At 40.5% G+C, this 10,661-nt stretch overlaps 1 protein-coding gene across 2 annotated transcripts in view; it reads right to left on the reverse strand.

Moving 5' to 3' along the window:
• LOC144953529 (inactive tyrosine-protein kinase PEAK1-like) overlaps nucleotides 1-10,661 on the reverse strand; it is a 31,791-nt gene extending 21,130 nt beyond the window's left edge. Inside the window, exon 1 of one of the 2 annotated variants that reach the window (XM_078884077.1) lies at nucleotides 10,378-10,661. The gene's annotated coding sequence lies outside the window, so the exon portion shown is untranslated. Of the gene's footprint in view, nucleotides 1-10,349 lie in introns of both variants that reach the window. The other variant, XM_078884070.1, reaches the window with a different exon arrangement.

Below are 10,661 nucleotides of genomic sequence, written 5' to 3' on the forward strand. Positions count from 1 at the left end.
TATATTCTACATGAGAGGAAAACATTTTCATTTTCTGGGTAGGAGCATAAAATGTGACTTCATTGCATCTTTTGATGTACAAATATAGTGTTTCATAACGCGACAATTGATTTTGAAATGTATGGAGGATGCACTTTGATTTTTTTGCTTTTATAATGCACAGCTGTATTTCACGAATTACTTTTAGTTTAAGGCTGTGAAACCTAGATAAAATGTTAAATGTATCAAATATTAATATTTACATAAACCATGGCCCAAAGCACAGAATTAGTATAAAAATTATGTTTGGCATAAAGATTTGCCTACCGCGGCATTTTCCCGGAACCTAACCCCCCGCGGTTGGCTAGGGATTTTTGTATTTCAAAAATGTATTGTGTTGTTTTTATGGTTGTGAAAAGATAATCGGTAAACCCATAACCGTTTTTTAAATCGACTGATTCCAAAAGTCAGGAATATGTAATCGATTCCAGTGGAATTTTAATAGTGAATACATCAATTGCCAAAATTTGTTGATAATGCTGTTTTGCAGAAAGGCTTCCAGCAGAGGGAGCTCTAGAGGGTATTTGGTCTACCATTGGAACCTCCTTTGCCAGTAGCAAAATATGATAATTGTTGTTTCACCCTTTTATCTGGCAACAAAACTGACACCTTTTTTACAAGGAGTCATGTTTGCATTGACCACAATACCTGCGGTCGGAATGCAAACAAAAAACACAACTCTGATAATGTATGCACTGTCCTTGAAATTGATTGGTCCACACCCGAGACTAGGCTCCAAGAAAAGCTGTCTCGGGTGAGGACCAATCAATTTCAAGGACAGTGCATACATTATCAGAGTTGTGTTTTTTGTTTGCATTCCGACCGCAGGTATTGTGGTCAATGCAAACACGACTCCATGTAAAAAAAGGTGTCAGTTTTGTTGCCAGTTAAAAGGGTAAAAAAACAATTATCGGTATTTGGTCTACTCTTCAATGCTAACTAGGCGTATTGGAAGCGGTGGGCGCACCCATAATTTACCCCAACACACACGACCCGCCAATCGACTTAACTATAGTGTACCCATTTATGCTCAATGGGTGGACAGGCAGGGGAATTTAATAACCTTACTCCATTGTTTCCACTGCTGAGCCGGGAGATATAATCAAACCAGAGATATCTGGATTCCAAATACAGTGAGCCAGAACATTACACCATAGCAGCTCTTATCATTTATCGGTTAGAAGTTGAAATACTATGTTTTTTGCAAGACATTTCTTTATGTTATAAATAACGCACCTACGATTAGCACGGTTGACTACGTAAGGTGTGAAAGATGTTTAATAGACATACTATGCAAAAAACGATTCTAACAACCTTACTTTAGACTGCAACTAGAACAGTGCATTATGTAGCAACTGACTAGTGTACCTGCTGCTCCACTGATCTAATTAAGGAGGTCAAATAAGCCGTTATTTTGCATATCTCAGTATGACCCTGTTGTTTTTTCAAATATCCTTCAAAACGCTAACAAAAATTCATCAGAACTTGACAAAAGTATGAGCCAGAATGAAAATGTTATACATGATTTCCAACATGTTTGTCCTCGTAAGCATTTCATAATTCCAATAATAATGGTAGTGCTCACATCAGGCATATGGATAGCAGTAGTCTGCAAGGCTACGGAATGCTATGAGATAGAAAATAAAAAGGCTTGACACGCCATGTTGTGAAGTTATGTCACTTGCAATGACACATGGGAAATTATGTCACACGCAGTAACACATTGGAAACTCGTGACTTAATTTGGCTGCTTTTGAATAGGGTAAGTCCAAAATAACAACACATTTAGCAAAGCATTTAAAGCTTACTCACTTTGTTCATTAAATCATATATTGAATGAACAAAGATGTCCTACTGTTTTCCCAGATATCCTACATCTGTGAACGAGCTTTTCGCTCATCAGATTTCTCCAGTATAAATAAATATTCTGATTCAGATATTTTCATTTGAAATATCGGTTGGTACATTGTTTTTATACTTTCATATTTTAAAAGAACATATGATGCACGTATTTTGATGGCCTTGCATAGACATATATTTTTTAATGAGGATAATAGTGTTCCCTAATGATCTTTCCTATAATATGAACTGATATTTCATTTCAGGGTCGCATTTTTTTCCCACTTCATGATCATTCTCAGCACAAAAAATGTCTGGACAGGATGCCCTATCCAACATTCCGAAAAAAAATGCTTTTTGTTCGCCAAAAAAATATAACGCAATGTTTTTGTATTGTAATGAAATGTTTGCAATAATTTAAATTCACACATCTGGAAATAGTTCGTGTGAAGGAAATATTTTCTATTACAGTTAGTACAAAACAACATTACAAAAGCCATATATTTGCCTCTTTCAAAAATGTTAAAATGTTCCTACCACGGTCAAAATTAAATATAATGTATTCTTATCCATTGAGCCACAATAGTATAACAAAACAGCAGTACACAAAGATATCTACAGCAGTTAAATCGCAATCCTTACATAGTTTAAAAGTATTATAAAAAGCCCAATATGGAGCATTCCACAGTAAGCGATATAAAAAGTAGTGTTTTAACACTAACGGGTGGTGATATGAGCCCAGCAGTAGCGCGTTTTCTGCTCATTGCAGCAGTTCACAGTTCGAATGCAGTTGTCGCCCTGATTATTACCCATAGGTGTAATAGACAATGATATTCACCGTCTGCTTCACAATGGACATTAAAGATTCCCCGACATTGTAAAAAGGACATTTGGCAAATTTGAAAAGTAATTAATTGGGATTATACATATCAATTATCGCCCCCTTCTGGCAGACTGTCACTCTTGCAAAGCCACTATACAGGCAAACCTTATTTAGTGCTCAAGATGCGTTCCTGGAGAAGTGAGCGTGAATTGAACTAGCGCTAAAAGCGGTCATTATATGGGAATGTGTTCCCGACAGCATTATTAATTTCGCATGAGCAATATAAGAGCTTCATTGGGATATCAAAAACAGCGTTAATAATAATACAGATGGTAAAGATTATTTCATAAATAAAAATAAGGTATTATATGAGTATTATGTACTCCTCCTACATGGCAGCGATGGAGGAGCTGCTGCGCTGCCAATCTGGGTCATTATTAGAGAAGAACTCCCAGACCTCCATGATCTTAGTAATTCCCTGTACTTTACCAACTCCAGGAATGTAACCCCCGTGGTTGGTGAGGGATTGCTATATCTATAAAAAGTTGCATATCGGACCCTTGGTCAGGAATGTAACCTATTAACCATTGTTTATCTGGGGTAATATAATTAATCGGTCTTGACCTACATCGCCTATATTTTTCTGCACTGTCCTATATGCCTAAAACACCTGTTTTATGATTGGAGGTCACCCACCCAAGCATGATCAAGGCTTAGGTCTACTTGGTTAGTGATTTCTGATGGGATCAGCCAAATTCCAAGTGATTTGGTATTCGTCTATTTTATCGAGATTAATTTGTATTCTTAAAATATGTAAAATGTCTTCCAAACCAATATTTATATACAGTTGATATCGTTTAAATCTAATCATTGTGTTATTTTGAATGTATCCCAATACAGATCTCATTCCTAAACCCAATTGTATTTTCCATATGCTTGGGACTGTGGTACATGCCCAGGCATGCCCAGTAATAGCACTTATTCTTTGGACCATAAACAAAGCCTGCAGAACTGGGGCATGTGACACTATCAGCATAAAAATGCAAATCGTTTAAAAGTCAAATACTATTCCTAAAGTTGGGATGCCTATGGGTCATTAAATAATTGGATCCTCACAAAATGATAAAACACAGCAAGCTTATTAATTACATTATTATTTTCCACAATAATCTTCAAAATTGTGTCACGATAAGTTAATTTGTGGATGATGCGTTATATGAGATGTATGATAATAAATATGATTAAAGCAAATGTTTTAAACATGTGTTTTTTAATTTAAATATACATATCTTTGAGGAGAGTTGGAATTTGTAATGTTTTAAAATAAACGTGTTAATCTCATTAAACATGAAAAGATTTGAGAAATCAATGGACCTACATTTCTAATCAGTATTTTCCTTCTTGTTCGAAGGGCTAATATGAAGGCTGTTGTCACCTTTACCACCAGCAATCCTTAGTTCACCCCGTATGCGACACACACCTGCCAAAAGGTGGATTAACCTGAAAAGGTTGACATTTATGTTGAAAATTAAAACTTAATATTGACAAACTGATACATCACACCAGGAAACCAGGATTTTTATTCAGCCTGAGCTATCTTGAATTTTGTAAGTATTTATCCTTAACTTGATATAGATATCAACTTATATCTTTCACACATGAAGAATATTAGTTGAGGGAGTGTAACATAGTAGGGACATTGTTCAGGTATGAGAGAGAGCCCCCATTCCTTGTTTATTATGACAAGTAAGCACCATAAACACAACACTCAAGTGACCATCACAAATCTTACTGCGGAGCACAACGTTCACGGCTCCACCTCCTCTTATACACACAGGAGTGTTAATGGAAGTGAGCCGTTGTGCCTAGGGAACAGCTGCTTTGATTGTAATTATTTTAATGATTTCCCCACATTAAAAGCATTTAAGTCTCATACTGAATTCCAAAAGCATGAAAACAATCTGACCCGAAGCACAGCTTCATGTGCTCGGCCCCCATCCCTGTCCCCCAGGCCCCCTCCCCATTCCTATCCTGAGGCCGGAAGGAAGTAATCATAAATTTTAAACGATTTTAACAAGGTTTAATGCATGTTTGGATTAGCCTACACTATCCCAAGCTAATATATTTCTTTTTTTACATGGCTCTGCAGTTGACTTATGTAAGACACTATTGATGGCACGTGCCTCGAGCACTGACCTTGTGAAGTCAAAAGTTTAAGAAAATCCCAGCGAAAATGAGTAACATCATTGGACAAGCAAAGGTACGTGGCCGAGTAAAACCAGACCGCATGGTTTGGCTACAGCGCAATTGGCATGGTTAAGGCTGCCGAGAAAAACCGGGTTCTGCCCATTTGCACGGTTTGTTCAGTGACTGTGGGACTGCTGCATAAGAGGGGATACACGTCACCAGCGGCCCTTAAATAACACAAACTCCAATACATCTACAATGCTGCGGTTGTCATGGAATGTTAGGCATTGGCAGTTTTTTTAGCAAATCCTAAAGGATGTATAGATACCGTGAAAATGTAGACCCCTTGGTTGCAGTGGATAACAGTATTCATGGATATGAGGATGATAAAAAAATAGCTTCCCTCGATTCTAAAACAGTAACTATCGTACGTAAGATGTCCGAAGAAACATTCCTAACAAACCACTCATTACAAGATACAAAGGGACTGTTTTGGCAGTAATGCACAAGCATAAACCTATATTTCAACAGTACTGCCTTGCAACTAAAATACGTAATTTTTGGGCAATGTCTTCTTCAGGGCAGAGAGATTGACTGACTTGCACAGTAAAACATTGGCAAGCCAGACTTAGGCAGCACTGGTCTGGCTAGCTGCTACAATAATGAAACCAATACGAACAACACTCTGCATGATACCTATTATTAGAAACATCTATTTATTGTAATTAAAATTTTCAAAAATGTGGTAAAACAATTGTGGTGAGATGTTAACTCCTCGCCTGGTGTACAAGTTTTGGGTTCGATCCCGATCCCGACCCCGACGCTTGTATATTTGGATGTGCATGTGTCTCTCCCCGTGGTCGCTTGGATTTTTCTCCGGGTCCTCCAGTTTTTCCCTCCACATTTAGAATCAATATGCATTTTGAGTATTTGGCTGCTATGCATTTCCAGGTAATAAGCATTTTGTTTAGCTATCATTTGTAGCCAGGACGCTTATGAAAAAGAGCTATATAGACCAGTAGGCCTTACCTAGTAAAATAAAAAAAGTTTAGTTTATAGTTTATTTATTTGGGCAATATGGTGTGGCTATATAGAGCACTTGTAAAGTTTCTCCAGCCATACCTGCAGTCCCCCCCTCTCCAAACAGGCCCAACCCCTTGACAGGGGGGGGGGGAGGTAAACAGAAAGAGGAGGGGCCAGGGGCCTAAAGAATAAGGGGCAGGGCCTAAAAAGAAAAGGCACGGAACCAAAAGAGGACATTGGGCCGAAAGAGGAAAAGGCGGGGCCTACAAAATTCCCTTTTGATTTAAGGTAATAGGATACAATAAGTAAGTGCAGCAGGCAGCATTCCTTTAGTGCTGCAATTTCGGCCACAGGCCAACTCGTTGTATTGTGTTGCCATCCACGTCGTAAACCAAATAGTATCCTGAAGCAAACAATACACACGACCACCCGACTTCAATAAAATAATAAATTCCAACTAAATTCGAAGCTTGAAAGTCGACACGATATCACAAACATAGCTGCTTTGAAGGGAGATACAAGACACTGGCAACACATGGCGAGCATAGTGGAAGTGGGGGGAGGCAAGAACTGCTTCCACTCGATGTTATTTAGCCGACCTATGGCAGCTATTCGAAATCCGGCTCACTGTATTTGGAAATTCCACCTTCCATTTTAGACCCTGCGAAAACTGGGCCATTCTAAGAAAGTTTACAAATAAAAAGTTTTGAATTGAAATGTGAAAGTGTTCTACAGCAGACCTATTTGATAACAAGCACAGGCAGATGTCTCCTACACACTACATCATTTGTAAAAAGCTTAGGATAAAAAAAATAACCAGGTCAAATCTAACTTTTTTTAAGCATTTGCAGTGTGTATCTTTTTATCACTATTAAAACGTTACGTTCCAAGAGCAGAATCAGTACAATATTTATAGGAGTTAGCAAAACCACCTAGTACAACTGGATTAAAGCCAAAAATATATTTATGGATGCTATATCGCTCTGACAAGAGTTAAACATTGAGGCAATATAAAAAAGCACCCTATAAATTAGAATAAAAAGAAAAATACAGTACAGTTAAGCTGTTGTTATCCATGACAGGGAAGCAGGGTCATGGAACGAATTCATAAACTCCTGTAACCTGAGCTCATACAAGCCATGGCAAACATTACTGAAGAATCGTGTCCGAACCGTTCCTGATTCTCCCACTTTACCAACTTGCACAGACCAGCCATGGTGAAGCATGGTACAAACAATCCCCATGGCCGATAGTGTTGGGATGCCTTCAACATCGGATTGGCAAGGGCTGTCAATTATTTTAAGTATTTAGTAGTTCCCTCTGGGCAACTAAAATTACCCAAGGTCTATTCACCTTGAGTGCTTCGTCCCTGTGCTTTCTGGAGTGCCCTATACACTGTGTCACATGCCACACGTAGCACGATGAGTGGCGTCCATACATTAAAATAACCAAACACGACAGACACTGCACAACATGGACGATGACTCTATCTGACTCACAAACCATTACCGGAAAAATGAAGCATTTGTGCTTCAGTAATATCAACACAACTTTATATGAAAGTTGTCTCATACTGCAACATTTTTACAAGTTACCATACCCCTGTTACATATGGACAGAGCATTACAGACGTTTAGCTTTCGTTCGAAAGTTTTAAAAAAGAATACGTTTGTCCACAATGTCAACCTTTTCGTTAAAAGAACATGATCACTCTCAGACGAGACTCCAGATTCATTAACAGTTGTGTCGTCTTGCAGTGTTGGGTATCCCGGCCACTTAAGTGTGGATGTGTATTGTGCCTACCAGTCGCAGTAAACAGACGAATACTGTTACACAGCAGTGGCCAGACGGATTAGGGGTTAACAAACATCCTCTCGACAGGACACTGAGCCAGCAACCACTCCAATCGTGGGTTGGAATCTTGGCAACTGCGTTTTTAAGCAGTGACTTGCTGGTCTCAACCAAGTGATTAATGACAACAAAAAGTAAAGTGGAAAGTTCATTTTTAAATGTTCAAGTCCTTCAGACTACTATTCTGCGTTTGTCATTCAATACGTTTCATCGTCATAAAGATGGCTTTTGTATTGTTTGCTACAAGAGGGGCTTTTTTTAAAAGGGAATTCAAAAGCAGTGCTGTGGCATTAACTTCCGAGGCCGTTCCCTGGCGTGATGTTATATGCTTCTTCACTGAGCGTCTCACGATATGATGACAGTATAATTGTACCATAACTGGGCATTAAAGAAAGCGTTTACAATTCAAAGAAAGTGGACTATGGTACCGAAGACAGCAGAACACTTCGCCTAATCTCCCTCGCGTGCATGTTGGAGAGATGAGGCAATTCATTTGGGAATTTGGCTTCTCTGTAGCTTGTCCTACGAAACTTCGTAGACATCACTATTGGCAACAACCAAAATCACGGTTCAGTGATAGTATTTATTCTGGCTCACATGACTTTTCTATGCATGACCAATCCGTATATAAACAATGCATTATATGCACCACAGGGACATCGTTCAACAGTATGTTGTTGATATTGTTTGTGTCTTTTGGTAAAGTCACGTAAGATAGCTACAAATTAATACAAATTATAAAATAAACAAATAACTTAGACGTTTCGATCACAACACAAGCGATCGTCATCAGGACGTCCTGATGACGATTGCTTGTGTTGTGATCGAAACGTGACTTTACCGAAAGAACCACAAAGAATATGAATGACTGCAGTCACGACAGCTTTAAGTCAATATTTAGTATGTTGTTGAATATATTGTGCTGACTACACCAAGCCAGAGATGATAGTTTATAGTCACAGGCACCTTCTGGAAAGGTACTTTATATAAGTGCTGTATTTTTGGGTAAAGCAAAAACATATGAAGAGATATAAACCTTTATGTTCAAGTCTGAATTACCATAACATAATCAAGACAAACACGCCGTGGATAATCGATTGTGGTCAGCGATTTGCACTCTTTAACCTGGCGTTCCGAGTTCGATTCCGGGCCAGAGCTAACATCCTTTAACAACCAGCAGTGAATTTGGGGTCATGAAACCTCATGATCGAAATGCCGTGAAGAGGCTTTAATCCAACAGTGGAGTGACAAAGAACTTTAAAATATTGCTGTACCTGCAGGGATTCATCTTCTTGGTTCTTTCGGTAAAGTCACATTGGAGCGCTGTCTTTCAGACAGCTCTGTTTTTACCTGAGGACGGCTGCTTGTGTTGTGGCCGAAACGTCGTGAGAATGTTATTATATGATTATTGTATGTTTTATTATTGTATTATTTCCCTTCTACGTGACTTTACCGAAAGAACCAAGAAGATATTGCTGTACCGTTGTGACAAGTTACGAACGACTTGCTCATTGTACGTTTTGTACTTGGGTACTTGAACACATTCGCTTCACTTGTTGACAAGTCTCATATCACCTGGAGATAAAGTCGTCGTCACTCACCAGAGGACATCAGCAGAAACACGCCGACACGATCCACACAATCGACGCGTGAGATCTGGAATGTTATCGTGGTGGCCACTGCTCTAAACAATAAAATCTTAACGTCGGCTCGTATTCTAGGAGCTGTAATTAAGCCGAAAAAACCAGCTGCCCAAGAAGCCAGGCCCAGACGCCTCCAGCAGGCGACACAAAACGACTTAACTATAAGAACACAAACTCCGACAAACAAAACTGTGATTACAACGGAAGCAATAACATTTGCTATTAATTTAATTTTAATTTAAAAAAAAAGTGTCTGTAAAGCCACAACAACAATAACACCAGAACAAAGACCGCGCACGGGGGCTTGCAAAGCAACAAAGTTTACAGAGCAACAATAAACACCGAAGCGTCGTAGAGGCAACAGCAGCGGTGACCACAGAAGAAGATGAAGAAAGCAACGTCAGCAAAAGCAGAAGAAACTAAAATAGCGACAAAGGGAAGAACCAAAATAAGCATCAAGAGACGGACGAGAACGCAACGGGACCCACCACCACCACCAAAGCCGCCACAGAAAACAACAAAGACCCCCCCCCCGTAACAGACTGTGGGGGGCAAGTGGGGTTAGCGAGCACCTATCAAGGCCGGCACTGTGGCACACGAGGGTGGTGGTGTGGTGAGGGGGGGCAACACCACGCCCGCCGTCTTTGTCTCCCCAGTGACACGCACAGAAACAATAACGAAACAAGAGCGGCGCGCGGGCACGATAAGACCCCAAAACGTCAAGAAAAAGTACAAATTACAGGGCTAACAACTAAAGCAACACGTACAGGACCAACAACAAAAACAACAACAGAGTGAGAGAGCAACGTGGTGCTTCTGTTGAAAGTTGTGGCGCCGTGATGGAGACCCCCTCCTCGAGTGCCCGCGCCTCCCTGCGAGACCGGGCAGTCTGTGTGTGTGTTGTCTGTGTGTGTGTAGCCAGCACCAACAACCCCCCTGCTTGCCTGTGCCCGTGTAATCTGTGCGTCCTGCCTGTGCCTCCGATGCTGGAGTAAAGTTGTGGGTGAAAGATTCTTATTCTCGGCCGAAGTTTCCACTCCATGCGGCGGCCTAGGCCCGCTCCATCGGCGGCGCCGGGCGCCAGCCGAGACGTCTCGCCGACGAGCCCTCGTCAAGAGACGTCGGCGAAGGAGAGACGAAGGCGGAGAGAGACTGCGGTTGCCGGAGTAAAAAGCGCCAAAAGGACCCCCGGAGGACGGACGCTGGGCGAAGAGACGCCGCCACACGGGGGGATCGTTCCTCTGCCTCGCTGCCGC

This window comes from Lampetra fluviatilis, chromosome 3, assembly GCF_964198595.1.
Source record: "Lampetra fluviatilis chromosome 3, kcLamFluv1.1, whole genome shotgun sequence".
NCBI classification, from domain to species: domain Eukaryota; kingdom Metazoa; phylum Chordata; class Hyperoartia; order Petromyzontiformes; family Petromyzontidae; genus Lampetra; species Lampetra fluviatilis.